The sequence below is a fragment of the Manis javanica genome, chromosome 16 (genome assembly GCF_040802235.1).
Source record: "Manis javanica isolate MJ-LG chromosome 16, MJ_LKY, whole genome shotgun sequence".
NCBI lineage: Eukaryota > Metazoa > Chordata > Mammalia > Pholidota > Manidae > Manis > Manis javanica.
The window spans coordinates 65,663,934-65,680,641 of NC_133171.1; the positions used below are offsets into that span (position 1 = coordinate 65,663,934).

General features: G+C 41.3%; 1 protein-coding gene across 1 annotated transcript in view; it reads left to right on the plus strand.

Annotated features, from left to right (window-relative positions):
• Positions 1-16,708, plus strand: part of LOC108400704 (histone H2B type 1-L) — a 489,024-nt gene that overhangs the window by 453,518 nt on the left and 18,798 nt on the right. The window lies entirely within an intron of this gene.

Consider the following 16,708-nt stretch of genomic DNA (forward strand, 5'->3'; position numbering starts at 1 on the left):
CTCTGGAGATTACTGGGGTTGGAAAGCTAAGACAGGTGGAATACTTGGAGAGACGGGGATTCCAGCCATTTTTGAAGGGCAGGGATCAACATCCAACTGCTCTTAGACAAAGGGAAGGCAGGTGATCTGAGAGGCTTCCTAGCAGCAAGAGAGCTGCTGAAGTGGTGGGGTGTGCACAGAGCTTGCTGCACAAGAGAAGGTATAGGTGGGCAAGGTTGTCTGGGAGTGATATGCCCAGCAGGTTGGGAACTTTCAGGAGCTTCAGGTGCTCCATCCCCCTGGCTGGCTACTCAGCTCAGAGGCATGCCACTGTGATATGCAGACTGTTGTGCATCCTGGCCTGCTTGCACAAGCTTGCAAACTGGCAGTCCCTGCCCTGGCATCCGGCCAGCCAGAGGGAAGCCTGGACTATGGCAGCTACAAATGCAAAGCAGAGGCTTACACCTGTGTGCTCAGCCAATTGGTTCTGACAGTGGAAGCATGTGCTGCAGCCAGGAAATGAGGAAACAGCTCTTTCTTCACTCAGGAACCAGAACCACTCCCTGCGATCCTCAATATCACTCCAGGGACTGAGCAGCTCCAGAGACTGGAGTTTCTAGGCACTAAAGGGCCCCACATACAAATATGAAATGTCAAGGAACCTGGTTCAAACCAAAATCTTACAAACACCAGAAAAAGGATCAAGAGAAACTGAACTCACAAATCTTCTTGAAAGAGTTCAAAATAAAAATCATAAACATTCTCATGGAAGTACATAAAAATATTCAAGAACTCAGGGATGAATTTAGGATGGAGATTCAATCATTAAGAAATTCTAAATCTGAAATGAAACATACAATGGAGGGATGTAAAAGTAGATTTGATGTAGTAGAAGAGGTGGTAAATGGAATAGAAAGTATATAAGAGGAATACAAAGAAACTGAGGCACAGAGAGAAAAAAGGATCTCTAAGAATGAAAGAATATTGAGAGAACTGTGTGACCAATCCAAACGGAACAATATTTGCATTACAGGCATACCAGGAGAAGAAGAGAGAGAAAAGGGAGAGAAAGGGTCTTTGAGGAGGTAATTGTGGAAAACTTCTTCAATCTGGGGAAGGAGATTGTCACTCAGGCCATGGAGGTACACAGTTCTCCCAACACAAGGGACCCAAGGAAGACAATACCAAGACATATAATAATCAAAACTGCAAAGATCAAAGATAAGAACAGACTTTTAAAAGCAGCCAGAGAGATAAATAAGATTACATATGAAGGAAAACCCATCAGGCTATCATCAAACTTCTCAACAGAAACCACACAGGCCAGAAGGGAGTGGCATGATATATTTAATGCAATGAAGCAAAAATGCTTCGAACCTGGAATACTCTACCCAAAAAGATTATCATTTAAATTTGAAGGATGGATTAAACAATTTTCAGATAAGCAAAAGCTGAGGAGTTGCCTCCCACAAACCACATCTACAGTGTATTTTGGAGGGACTGCTATAGTGTTCCAAAGACTAAATAGCTGTCACCAGGGAAAATAAAACCACAGTAAAGAAAGTAGAACAATGAATTACAAAGCAGATGCAAAGTCAAATCAACTACAAAGTCAATCAAGAGATAGACTAAGAGTACAGAATATGATACCTAATATATAAAGAATGGAGGAGGAAGAAAAAGGAGGGGAAAAAAGAACCTTTAGGTTGTGTTTGTAATGGCATACTAAGTGATTTAAATTAGACTGTTAGATAGTAAAGGAATTACACTTGAACCTTTAGTAACCACGAATCTAAAGACTGCAATAGCAATAAGTACATGCCTATCAATAATCACCCTAAATGTAAATGTTCTGAATGCACCAATGAAAAGACATAGAATCATTGAATGGATAAACAAACAAGACCCAACTATATGCTGCCTACAAGAAACTCACTTCAAACCCAAAGACATACACAGACTGAAACTAAAGGGATGGAAAAAGATATTTCATGCAACCAATAGGGAGAAAAAAGCAGAAGTTGCAGTATTTGTATGAGACAAACTAGACTTCAAAACAAAGAAAGTAACAAGACACAAAGAAGGATATTACATAATGATAAAGGAGTCAGTCCAACAAGAGGATATAACTATTATAAATATCTATGCACCAAACACAGGATCACCTACATATGTAGGTGAAAAAACACTAAAAGAATTAAAGGGGGAAATAGAATGTAATGCATTCATTTTAGGAGACTTCAACACAGCACTCACTCCAAAGGACAGATCAACCAGACATAAAATAAGTAAGGACACAGAGGAGCTGAACAACACCTAGAACAGATGGACCTAACAGACATCTACAAAATACTCCATCCAAAAAAACCAGGATACACATTCTTCTTAAGTGCACATGGAACATGTTCAAGAATAGATCATATACTAGGCCACAAAAAGAGCCTTGGTAAATACAAAAAGATTGAAATTATACCAACCAGCTTCTCAAACCACAGAGGTACAAAAGTAGAAATAAATTCAGCAAAGAAAATGAAAAAGCCCACAAAAACACAGAAGCTTAATAACATGCTCCTAAGTAACCAATGGATAAATGACCAAATACAAACAGAGATCACACAATATATGGAGACAAAGGACAACAATAATTCAACAACACAAAATCTGTGGGACACACAAAGGCCATGCTAAGGGGGAAGTATATCGCAATACAGGCCTACCTCAGGAAAGAAGAACAATCCCATGTGAACACTCTAAATTCATAATTAATGAAACTAGAAAAAGAAGAACAAATGAGACCAAAAGTCAGTAGGAGGAACATAAAAAAGATTAGAGCATAAATAAATAAAATCAAGAAGAATAAAACAATAGAAGGAATCAATGAAAGCAGGAGCTGGTTCTTTGATAAAATACACAAAATAGATAACCCCCTTAGCTAGACTTATCAAGAAAAAAAGAGAGTCTACATGAATAAACAGAATCAGAAATGAGAAAGGAAAAATAACTATAGACACCACAGAAATACAATGAATTATGAGAGAACACTATAAAAATTATATGCTAACAAACTGGATAACCTAGAATTAATGGAAAACTTTCTAGAAAAATACAACCTTCCAAAGCTGACCCAGGAAAAAAAAGAAAATCTGAGTAGACCAATTACCAGCAAGAAAGTTGAATTGGTAATCAAAAAGCTACCTAAGAACAGCACACTTTTACCAGGTGGTTTCACTGCTGAATTTTATCAAACATTTAGTGAGGACCTAATATCTATCCTTCTTAAAGTTTTCCAAAAGGTGGAAGAGAAGGAAATACTCCCAAACTAATTCTACGAGGCCAGCAATAGTCTAATACCAAAACCAGGCAAAGACATCACAAAAAAGAAAATTACAGTCCAATATCCCTGATGAACATAGATGCAAAAATACTCAACAAAATATTAGCAAACCGAATTCAAAAATACATAAATAAAAAACATCGATCATGATCAACTAGGATTTATTCCAGGCATGCAAGGATGGTACAACATTCAAAAATCCAAAAACATCATCCACCACCTCAACAAAAAGGACAAAAACCATATTATAATCTCTTTAGATGCAGAAAAAGCATTTGACAAAATTAAACATTCATTCGTAATAAAAAGTCTCAACAAAATGTGTACAGAGGACAAGTACCTCAACATAATAAAGGCCATATATGAAAAACCCACAGCCAACATCATACTTAGCAGCGAGAAACTCAAAGCTTTTCCTTTAAGACAGGGAACAAGACAAGGATGCCCACTCTCCCCACTATTATTCAACATAGTTGTGAAGGTAATAGCCACAGCAGTAAGACAATACAAAGACATAAAAGGCATCCAGACTGACAAGGAAGAAGTTAAACTGTCACTGTTTACAGATAACATGATACTGTACATAAAAACCCTAAAGAATCTAGTCCAGAATTACAAGGTCTAATATCTAAATTCAGCAGTTCTTTACAGCATACAAAATCAATACACAGAAATCTGTTGCATTCTATACACTAACAATGAACTGGAAGAAAGGGAAGTCAGTAAAACAATTCCATTCACAATTGCATCAAAAAGAATAAAATACCTAGGAATAAACCTAACCAAGGAAGTGAAAGACCTATAATCTGAAAACTACAAGATACTCATGGAGAGAAATTAAAGAAGATACCAATAAATGGAAACTCATCCAGTGCTCATGGATAGGAAAAATTAATATTGTCAAAATGGCCATCCTGCCTAAAGCAATCTACAGATTCAATGCTATCCCTATCAAAATACAAACAGCATTCTTAAATGATCTAAAGCAAATAGTTCTAAAATTCATGTGGAACCACAAAAGACCCCAAATAGAGAAAGCAATCCTGAGAAGGAAGAATAAAGCTGGGGAGATAATGCTCCCCCACTTTAAGCTCTACTGGAAAGCCACAGGAATTAAAACAACTTGGTACTGGCACAAGAATGGACCCATAGACCAATGGAACAGACTAAAGAGCCAAGCTATAAACCCAACCATATATGGTCAATTAATATACAATAAAGGAGCCATGGATATACAACAGGGAAATAACAGCCTCTTCAACAACTGGTGTTGGCAAAAATGGACAGCTACAGGCTGGAGAATGAAACTGGATTATTATCTAACTCTATACACAAAAGTAAACCCAAATGTATCAAAGACCTGAATGTAGGTCATGAAACCATAAAACTCTTAGAAGAAAACATAGGCAAAAATCTCTTGAATATAAACATGAGTAACTCTTTCCTGAACGCATGTCCTCAGGCAAGGGAAACAAAAGCAAAAATAAACACATGGGACTACATCAAACTAAAAAGCTTCTTTGCAGCAAAGGACACCATCATCAGAACAAAAGGCATCCTACAATATGGGAGAATATATTTGTAAATGACATATCTGACAACGGGTTACCATGCAAGATATATAAAGAACTCAAATGCTTCAACACCCAAAAAACAAATAACCCTATTAAAAAAATGGGTGGAGGATATGAAAAGACACATCTCTAAAGAAGAAATTTAGATGGCCAACAGGCACATGAAAAGATGCTCCACGTCAGTATCAGGGTAATGCCATTTAAAACCACAATGAGCTATCACCACACACCAGTTAGGATGGCCAACACCAAAAAGCAAGGAACAAGAAATGCTGGCTGAAGGCAAATTTTGTCGTGCTAAGACTCCTGACACCTTAAGATCACCAATAGCCAGATGGTCACCCCACCCCTTAAGATCCATTCACCAACGCAGAACACACCCTACCCCTACTCCTTAAAACCGCACTTCCTCACCCATGAGCTACAGCTCTCCACCTAGAGACAGCCATTCTCTCTTTCAGCCATTAAAATCTCTTGCATGGGTCCATGCCTCCCTGAGTCATAGCAAGATAACCTTTTTTTTTTTTTTTTTTTTTATATTTTTTTTTTTTTTTGAGAGGGCATCTCTCATATTTATTGATCAAATGGTTGTTAACAACAATAAAATTCAGTATAGGGGGGTCAATGCTCAATGTACAATCATTAATCCATCTCAAGCCTAATTCTCGTCAGTCTCCAATCTTCTGAAGCATAACGAACAAGTTCTTACATGGTGAACGAATTCTTACAGAGTGAATAAATTCTTACATGGTGAACAGTACAAGGGCATTCATCACAGAAACTTTCGGTTTTGATCATGCAATATGACCTATAAACCATCAGGTCAAATATGAATATTCATTTGATTTTTGTACTTGATTTATATGTTGATCCCACATTTCTCCTATTATTATTATTTTTTTTATTTTTAATAAAATGCTGAAGTGGTAGGTAGATGCAAGATAAAGGTAGAAAACATAGTTTAGTGCTGTAAGAAGGCAAATATAGATGATCAGATGATCAGGTGTGTGCCTATGGACTAAGTATTAATCCAGGCTAGACAAGGGCAGCAAGACATCCACGGATGCAGAAGATTTCTCTCAAAGCAGGGGGGGTGAGGTTCTGAGCCTCACCTCTGTTGATCCCCAAATTCTCACCTGATGGCCCCCCTGCGACTGTGCCTGTCTTAGGTTGTTCCTCCCTTGAGGAATCTTACCCGTCTCTGGCTAACCAGTCATCTTCCGGGGCCATACAGGGAAATGTAAAGTTGGTAAGTGAGAGAGAAGCCATATTGTTTGCAAAGGTTAGCTTTTTACTTCTTTGCAGATTTATGCCCTGTGGCTTCTATGCCCAGCACTTGTCTCGAGGTATCTTTACCACCTGGAGGAATTATGATACTCGGTAAATTCGATATGAGGCACGAATTCTATTTAAGGTTTGTAATTAGGAAGGAAGAAGAAAAGCTATAGATGTAGCATATGAAGGAAACTTGGGAGGATTGATTATTTCTTTGACATATCTTCTTGTATAGTACCTTAAGTATGTATAGGTTTTAAACTACTAACTAATTTGCACACACATATTAACATAATAGGAATACGGTGACATAAACAAAGCAAATCTATAATTACCAGCCATCTCCAGTGAAGCCAAGAAAACCATTTAGGCACCCTAGGCATTTGTGAAAATTTATCTATGATATGATGGATATTGTTCAACTGTACTTGAACCATCAGACAAATTAAAGCAGCCCATTTCTGGGATCTGTTCACATCCCATATGTTCTTTTAACCATAGATAGTCTATAGTCATGAGATTTTGGGGTGCTACAACTTGCACCCCTCCCAACTCCTGGTTGAGTTCCAACAGTACAGATCCAGTCAAATTCGTTGTCTCACTGTATGCACATGCCAGCCTAGACATCTCCCTCCTCCTTCTTATGGCAAGTCCAGGAGACGGTGGGCTGGATGCAGCCACAACCGCAGCATCGTCCGGATCCCTGTGGAGGCTTTTTGATGATCATCCCCCGGCACGAGTCCTCCAGAGAGTGCTGATGCCGGAAGCTCCTCCTCATATCGTATCTTAGTTCATTTTCTGGGTATCCAAGCTAGGCCTTGATCTTCTGCGTAGAAACAAACAGACCCTTTGCCCACACTTTGACATGCCCTCTATACCACTGTGCAGAACACATTGGAGGTCAGCACACAGTAACTGCTTTTTTTTTTTTTTTTTAATTAAGAGAAAGGAATATTATCAGAAAAGAGTACCTCCATAGCTGATCATCTGACACCCTTTAAGTGATCAACATTAAGGATATTTAAAGCATGCGTTGATTTTTGATTTACCAATAGTTTTATCCTGTTAAGGAGTAATCCCCCTTTTCTTTCTTTCTTTCCTTTTTTTTTTAAATTTTTAATCTACACTTACCTGAAGAATACTATGTTTACTATGCTCTCCCCTATATCAGGTCCCCCCTAACAACCACATTACGGTTACTGTCCATCAGCTTAGCAAAATGTGGTAGAGTCACTACTTGTCCTCTCTGTGTTGTGCAGCCCACCCTCCCCTTTCTCCCTCCCCCCCATGCATGCTAATCTTAATACCCCCCTTCTTCTTCCCCCCCCTTATCCCTCCCTGCCCACCCATCCTCCCCAGTTCCTTTCCCTTTGGTACCTGTTAGTCCATTTTTGGGTTCTGTAATTCTGCTGCTGTTTTGTTCCTTCAGTTTTTCCTTTGTTCCTATACTCCTCAGATGAGTGAAATCATTTGGTATTTCTCTTTCTCCGCTTGGCTTATTTCACTGAGCATAATACTCTCCAGCTCCATCCATGTTGCTGCAAATGGTTGGATTTTTCCACTTCTTATGGCTGAGTAGTATTCCATTGTGTATATGTACCACATCTTCTTTATCCATTCATCTACCGATGGACATTTAGGTTGCTTCCAATTCTTGGCTATTGTAAATAGTGCTGCGATAAACATAGGAGTGCATCTGTCTTTCTCAAACTTGATTGCTGCGTTCTTAGGGTAAATTCCTAGGAGTGGAATTCCTGGGTCAAATGGTAGGTCTGTTTTGAGCATTTTGATGCACCTCCATACTGCTTTCCACAATGGTTGAACTAATTTACATTCCCACCAGCAGTGTAGGAGGGTTCCCCTTTCTCCACAGCCTCGCCAACATTTGTTGTTGTTTGTCTTTTGGATGGCAGCTATCCTTACTGGTGTGAGGTGATACCTCATTGTAGTTTTAATTTGCATTTCTCTGATAATTAGCGATGTGGAGCATCTTTTCATGTGTCTCTTGGCCATCTGTATTTCTTTTTTGGAGAACTGTCTGTTCAGTTCCTCTGCCCATTTTTTAATTGGGTTATTTGTTTTTTGTTTGTTGAGGCGTGTGAGCTCTTTATATATTCTGGACGTCAAGCCTTTATCAGATCTGTCATTTTCAAATATATTCTCCCATACTGTAGGGTTCCTTTTTGTTCTATTGATGGTGTCTTTCGCTGTACAGAAGCTTTTCAGCTTAATGTAGTCCCACTTGCTCATTTTTGCTGTTGTTTTCCTTGCCCGGGGAGATATGTTCAAGAAGAGATCACTCATGTTTATATCTAAGAGGTTTTTGCCTATGTTTTTTTCCAAGAGTTTAATGGTTTCGTGACTTACATTCAGGTCTTTGATCCATTTTGAGTTTACCTTTGTATATGGGGTTAGACAATGGTCCAGTTTCATTCTCCTACATGTAGCTGTCCAGTTTTGCCAGCACCATCTGTTGAAGAGACTGTCATTTTGCCATTGTATGTCCATGGCTCCTTTATCAAATATTAATTGACCATATATGTTTGGGTTAATTTCTGGGGTCTCTAATCTGTTCCACTGGTCTGTGGCTCTGTTCTTGTGCCAGTACCAAATTGTCTTGATTACTATGGCTTTGTTGTAGAGCTTGAAGTTGGGGAGTGAGATCCCCCCTACTTTATTCTTCTTTTTCAGGATTGCTTTGGCTATTCGGGGTCTTTGGTGTTTCCATATGAATTTTTGAATTATTTGTTCCAATTCATTGAAGAATGTTGCTGGTAATTTGAGAGGGATTGCATCAAATTTGTATATTGCTTTCGGCAGGATGGCCATTTTGACGATATTAATTCTTCCTAGCCATGAGCATGGGATGAGTTTCCATTTATTAGTGTCCCCTTTAATTTCTCTTAAGAGTGACTTGTAGTTTTCAGAGTATAAGTCTTTCACTTCCTTGGTTAGGTTTATTCCTAGGTATTTTATTCTTTTTGATGCAATGGTGAATGGAATTGTTTTCCTGATTTCTCTTTCTATTGATTCGTTGTTAGTGTATAGGAAAGCTACAGATTTCTGTGTGTTGATTTTGTATCCTGCAACTTTGCTGTATTCCGATATCAGTTCTAGTAGTTTTGGAGTGGAGTCTTTAGGGTTTTTTATGTACAGTATCATATCATCTGCAAATAGTGACAGTTTAACTTCTTCTTTACCAATCTGGATTCCTTGTATTTCTTTGTTTTGTCTGATTGCCGTGGCTAGGACCTCCAGTACTATGTTAAATAACAGTGGGGAGAGTGGGCATCCCTGTCTGGTTCCCGATCTCAGTGGAAATGCTTTCAGCTTCTCGCTGTTCAGTATAATGCTGGCTGTGGGTTTATCATATATGGCCTTTATTATGTTGAGGTACTTGCCCTCTATTCCCATTTTGCTGAGAGTTTTTATCATGAATGGATGTTGAATTTTGTCAAATGCTTTTTCAGCATCTATGGAGATGATCATGTGGTTTTTGTCTTTCTTTTTGTTGATGTGGTGGATGATGTTGATGGATTTTCGAATGTTGTACCATCCTTGCATCCCTGGGATGAACCCCACTTGGTCATGGTGTATGATCCTTTTGATATACTGTTGAATTCTGTTTGCTAATATTTTATTGAGTATTTTTGCATCTACATTCATCAGGGATATTGGTCTGTAATTTTCTTTTTTGGTGGGGTCTTTTCCTGGTTTTGGTATTAGGGTGATGTTGGCTTCATAGAATGAGTTTGGGAGTATTCCCTCTTCTTCTATTTTGTGGAACACTTTAAGGAGAATGGGTATTATGTCTTCTCTGTGTGTCTGATAAAATTCCGAGGTAAATCCGTCCGGCCCCGGGGTTTTGTTCTTGGGTAGTTTTTTGATTACCGTTTCAATTTCTTTGCTTGTAATTGGTTTGTTTAACTTTTGTGTTTCTTCCTTGGTCAGTCTTGGGATGTTGTATTTTTCTAGGAAGTTGTCCATTTCTTCTAGGTTTTCCAGCTTGTTGGCATATAGGTTTTCATAGTAGTCTTTAATAATTCTTTGTATTTCTGTGGAGTCTGTCGTGATTTTTCCATTCTCATTTCTGATTATGTTGATTTGTGTTGACTCTCTTTTTCTCTTAATAAGTTGGGCTAGAGGCTTATCTATTTTGTTTATTTTCTCAAAGAACCAGCTCTTGGTTTCGTTGATTTTTGCTATTGTTTTATTCTTCTCAATTTTGTTTATTTCTTCTCTGATCTTTATTATGTCCCTCCTTCTGCTGACTTTAGGCCTCATTTGTTCTTCTTTTTCCAGTTTTAATAGTTGTGATGTTAGACTATTCATTTGGGATTGTTCTTCCTTCTTCAAGTGTGCCTGGATTGCTATATACTTTCCTCTTAAGACTGCTTTCGCTGCATCCCACAGAAGCTGGGGCTTAGTGTTGTTGTTGTCATTTGTTTCTATATATTCCTTGATCTCTATTTTGATTTGTTCATTGATCCATTGATTATTTAGTAGCATGTTGTTAAGCCTCCATGTGTTTGTGAGCCTTTTTGTTTTCTTTGTAGAATTTATTTCTACTTTCATACCTTTGTGGTCTGAAAAATTGGTTGGTAGAATTTCAATATTGTGGAATTTACTGAGGCTCTTTTTGTGAGCTAGTATGTGGTCTATTCTGGAGAATGTTCCATGTGCACTTGAGAAGAATGTATATCCTGTTGCTTTTGGATGTAAAGTTCTATAGATGTCTATTAGGTCCATCTGTTCTAGTGTGTTGTTCAGTGCCTGTGTGTCTTTACTTATTTTCTGCCCGGTGGATCTATCCTTTGGGGTGAGTGGTGTGTTGAAGTCTCCTACAATGAATGTATTGCAGTCTATTTCCCTCTTTAGTTCTGTTAGTATTTGCTTCACATATGCTGGTGCTCCTGTATTGGGTGCATATATATTTAGAATGGTTATATCCTCTTGTTGGACTAAGCCCTTTATCATTATGTAGTGGCCTTCTTTATCTCTTGTTACTTTCTTTGTTTTGAAGTCTATTTTGTCTGATATTAGTACTGCAACCCCTGCTTTCTTCTCACTGTTGTTTGCCTGAAATATGTTTTTCCATCCCTTGACTTTTAGTCTATGCTTATCTTTGGGTTTAAGGTGAGTTTCTTATAAGCAGCATATAGATGGGTCTTGCTTTTTTATCCATTCTATTACTCTATGTCTTTTGATTGGTGCATTAAGTCCATTTACATTTAGGGTGACTATTGAAAGATATGTACTTATTGCCATTGCAGGCTTTAGATTCGTGGTTACCAAAGGTTCAAGGTTAGCTTCTTTAGTATCTTACTGCCTAACTTAGCTCGCTTATTGAGCTGTTATATACACTGTCTGGAGATTCTTTTCTTCTCTCCCTTCTTATTCCTCCTCCTCCATTCTTCATATGTTGTGTGTTTTGTTCTGTGCTCTTTTTAGGGGTGCTCCCATCTAGAGCAGTCCCTGTAGGATGCCCTGTAGAGGTGGTTTGTGGGAAGCAAATTCCCTCAGCTTTTGCTTGTCTGGGAATTGTTTGATCCCACCATCATATTTAAATGATAGTCGTGCTGGATACAGTATCCTTGGTTCAAGGCCCTTCTGTTTCATTGCATTAAGTATATCATGCCATTCTCTTCTGGCCTGTAGGGTTTCTGTTGAGAAGTCTGATGTTAGCCTGATGGGTTTTCCTTTATAGGTGACCTTTTTCTCTCTAGCTGCCTTTAAAACTCTTTCCTTGTCCTTGATCCTTGCCATTTTAATTATTATGTGTCTTGGTGTTGTCCTCCTTGGATCCTTTCTGTTGGGGGTTCTGTATAATTCCATGGTCTGTTCGATTATTTCCTCCCCCAGTTTGGGGAAGTTTTCAGCAATTATTTCTTCAAAGACACTTTCTATCCCTTTTCCTCTTTCTTCCTCTTCTGGTATCCCTATAATACGAATGTTTTTCCTTTTGTATTGGTCACATATTTCTCTTAGTGTTGTTTCATTCCTGGAGATCCTTTTATCTCTCTCTATGTCAGCTTCTATACGTTCCTGTTCTCTGGCTTCTATTCCTTCAATGGCCTCTTGCATCTTATCCATTCTGCTTATAAATCCTTCCAGGGATTGTTTCACTTCTGTGATCTCTTTCCTGACATCTGTGATCTCCTTCCGCACTTCATCCCACTGCTCTTGCATTTTTCTCTGCATCTCATCCCATTGCTCTTGCATTTTTTTCTGCATCTCTGTCAGCATGTTCATGATTTTTATTTTGAATTCTTTTTCAGGAAGACTAGTTAGGTCTGTCTCCTTCTCAGGTGTTGTCTCTGTGATCTTTGTCTGCCTGTAGTTTTGCCTTTTCATGGTGATGGAGACAGTTTGCAGAGCTGGTACAAGTGACCGCTGGCAGAGCTTCCCTTCTTGTTGGTTTGTAGCCTTTTCCTGGGAGAATAGCGACCTCTAGTGGCTTGTGCTGGGCAGCTGTGCGCAGACAGGGGTTCTGCTTCCTGCCCAGTTGCTATGGGGTTTATCTCCGCTGTTGCTGTGGGCGTGGCCTGGCTGGGGCTGTTCCTCCAAAATGGTGGAGCCCCGTTGGAGGGGGAGCAGCCAGGAGACTATTTATCTCCGTAAGGGGCCTCTGTGCTCCCTGCTGCCCAGGGGGTTAGAGTGCCCAGAGATCCCCAGATTCCCTGCTTCTGGTCTAAGTGACCTGTCCTGCCCCTTTAAGATTTCCAAAAAGCACTCTCCAAACCAAAACAACAGCAGCAACAATGAGAGAGGGAACAGAAACAAAGAGAAAAAAAAAAAGGAAAAAAAAGGAAAAAACAAGCGATTTTTTTTTTTTTTTTTTTTGTCCTCAGGTGCCGGTCCCAGGCACCCGGTCACTGGTCCTGCTGCCCTGTCTCCCTAGCACCAGGGTCCCTGTCCTTTCAAGGCTTCCAAAAAGCACCCATCCACCGGTCCCGCAGGGAAGGAACGCTCAATATTCTTTGTCCTCAGGCACTGGTCCCACGCACCCGCTCACCAGTCCCGCCGCCCTGCCTCCCTAGCACCGGGGTCCCTGTCCCTTCAAGGCTTCCAAAAAGCACTCGGCAAAAAGAGAGAAAAAAAAGGGGAAAAACGCGCGATTTCTTCCGTCCTCAGGTGCTGGTCTCAGGCACCCACCCACCGGTCCCACAGGGAAAAATGCGGGATATTCTTTGTCCTCAGGTGCCGGTCCCAGACACCCGCTCACCAGTCCCGCCGCCCTGCCTCCCTAGCACCGGGGTCCCTGTCCCTTTTAGGCTTCCAAAAAGCACTCGCAGAAAAGAGAAAAAAAAAAGGGGAAAAACGCGCGATTTCCTCTGTCCTCAAGTGCCGGTCTCAGGCACCCGCCCACCGGTCCCCCTTCACAAGGCGCTGGGTTCTTGCAGGTGTGGATGTGGTCTGGATGTTGTCCTGTGTCCTGTGGTCTCTATTTTAGGAAGATTTTTCTTTGTTATATTTTCATAGCTCTATGTGTTTTTGGGAGGAGATTTCCACTGCTCTACTCACGCCGCCATCTTGGCTCCAAGATAACCTTTTAATGGTGCCGTGACTCGAATTGAGGCTCTCCCATTGATTTTGTTCCTCCTCCAGGAATTTTAGCTGCCTTGGGAGCCCTCACTCCCTGATCCTCCTTCACAGACCCACCTCCCATCTCCCCAGTCGCTCAATCTCCTGCACAACACTGGCCTTCAATTTGGTAAGATTGCCTTCAGGGTCGACTTAAATGCCCCTGTGGAACCCGGGAAGTGACCATTGAGCATCTGGCACCCCTGTGGTCTCCTCCAGGACAGAGGACCCCCACCCACAGCCTTCACATCCACGGTTGATTCCCATAGTTGACACTTCTCTTCCTCCCCATGGTGAGAATCCTCATTTACTGATGCCCGGTCTCCCTTTATCGCTCATAAACTCCTGGTACCAGGTACCAAGCCTCCTCGGCATTTTTCACATTGACCACCCAGTTAGACGTGGTGAAGACCCCCTAGCCATGTTCAGTCTTCTCCTCAACCTTTCCTTATCACTCTGGGGTGCCTTTGCAATCTGTCAACTGTCTCATTCTCACCATGGGAATTAGCCCTTCCATCCCCATAGACTCACCATTGGGATGTTTACTCGATAATTTCAAACCCCATTCCCTTACTCCCAACCTCAAACCTTTCAAACTTATTTGTTACTGTAATGAAGTCTGGCCACAATATTCTCTAGATAATCAGTCCAAGTGGCCACTCAATGGCTCTTTAGATCCTAATATTCTCTGAGATTTATAAAACTTCTGTGAGTGTACAGGCAAGTGGAAAATGATTCCATATATCCAGGCTTTCTCCTGTCTCTGAACCAAGCCCTCTCTCTGTCTGCCCTGCAATCCTAAACACCTACTACTCGCCTTAAAGTCGTCACCCTCTGACAAACCAGATCCCACTACATTCTCTTACTTTGACCCCACTGACAAACCCCCACACTACCGACCCCAAATCCCCATGGCACCTCCTCCTTCTCCTCCTCCTCCTCAGTCACCTGATCTGCCTGGTGCCACCATGGAAACTGCCCAGCCTCCTCCCTGTCAACACCCCCCAGGTCTCCCACCACAAGCTCCCATTGGTGGCAGCATAACAACGCCACCTCCTCAATCGCATCCAGTCCCCCTTCCATGCTGAGATCCCCTACCAAGTCCCCCAGTTATTCACTCTCATACCCAAGTCATAGCCCCACTATGAGAGGTAGCAGGCACAGAAGGTGTTTTTTGGGTCCATGCTCCTTTTTCCCTCTCTGACCTGTCTCAAATAGAGAAGAGATTGGGCTCCTTCACCTCCAACCCAGCCACTTATATAAAGGAGTTCCAGTACCTGATCCAATTGTATGATCTAACCTTTCATGATGTACACATGATCCTCTCCAAGGAGCACAAGTCTGGGAACAGACTAAAACTTATGCCGATGAGGTCCACCAAACCACACCTGCTCACCCTATCAGTGCTGAGGCAGTTCCCGATCAAGACACCAAGTGGGATTACAACACCCCTGGGGGACTCATTAGCTGAGATCAATTTATCACTTGTCTCATGGAGGGTCTCAAGAGGTCAGGCAATAAAGTTATCAATTATGAGAAACTCCAAGAAATTCTCCAAGATAAAAATGAAAATCCCTCCATATTCCTAGACTGTCTTACTAAAGCCCTTCTACAGTATATACCAATTTAGACCCTGAGACCCCAGATGGGAGACAACTACTTATGACTTACTTTTTCTCCTGGAGCGTCCCAACATGGCAGTACCTTCAAGGTATGCAGTGTAAGAGATGATAAAGCGGGTAAACAAAAATACCAAATGATGGCTAAGGCCTTCCAGCCTGCCTCAACCACTGGTGTAACACTGCTTCTCAAGAAACAACCAAGAGGACCTCCTGGTCCATGTTTTAAATGTGGCCTATTGGGACATTGGAATAGAGCTTGCCAAAATCGCCAGAAGCTCCCTGATCCATGTCCAAAATGCCATCAGGAGGGACATTGTGCTGTTGACTGTCCTCACACACCGAGAGGTGCCAGGTCACCAAGCTCTGACAACCGACCTATAGACCTTCTAGGTCTGGCCACTGATGACTTGGGGGGCGCAGGACTCCCACAACCGGCTCCTACTTTGTGGGAGCACAGGGTGATTATTGTGGTAGCAGGCAAGCCCATATCCTTCCTATTAGACACCAGAGCTACTTACTCAGTCCTGAAGCAGTTCTGGGGGCCCACCTCCCTTTCACAGTCCTCTATAGTCGGGGTAGAGGGCATACACTGTCAGCCTTTACAAAATCCCATGCTTCATTGCCTCTTTAAGGGCGTTGCTCTCTCTCATTCCTTTTTAGAAATTCCCTGTTGTCCAGTTCCCCTTATGGGAAGGGATCTATTGTCTAAGCTACAGTCCTCCATCACCTTTACCCTTTGCCCATGCCTCAACTTCAACTCACCTTCAATCCGTTTTCTACTTGCTCTCCAAACCACAGTAGACCCACCTCTCTTGCCTTTTCCCTTACCCTTTTCCAAGTTTACCCCATAGTTTAGGATACCTTACCTCCTCCATCACCACCTGCCCACCCATAACCATCAAATTCAATGCCACTACCACCTTCCCTTCACAATCTCAATACTCCTTATCTCTCAAAAGCCTATTGAGTTTACAACCCATCATCCAAGAGCTCCTACGAAAGGACCTTTTGAGACCAGCCAATTCCCCTTACAATGCCCCAATACTGGCTGTCAAAAAACTAAATGGCATTTATAGGCTAGTTCAAGATTAAAGGATTATCAATGCAGCTGTTATTCCAATCCATCCAGTAGTCCCTAATTCTTATACTACATTATCCACTATCCCCGCCCCTTCTACTCACTTCTCCATCCTCGACCTCAAAGATGCATTCTTTACGATACCCCTCCATCTCAACTCTCAAGAACTTTTCCCTTTACATGGACTGATCCCATCACCCAAACCTCTACTCAGTTAACCTGGACAGTCCTTCCTCAAGGCTTCAGGGATAGTCCCCACCTC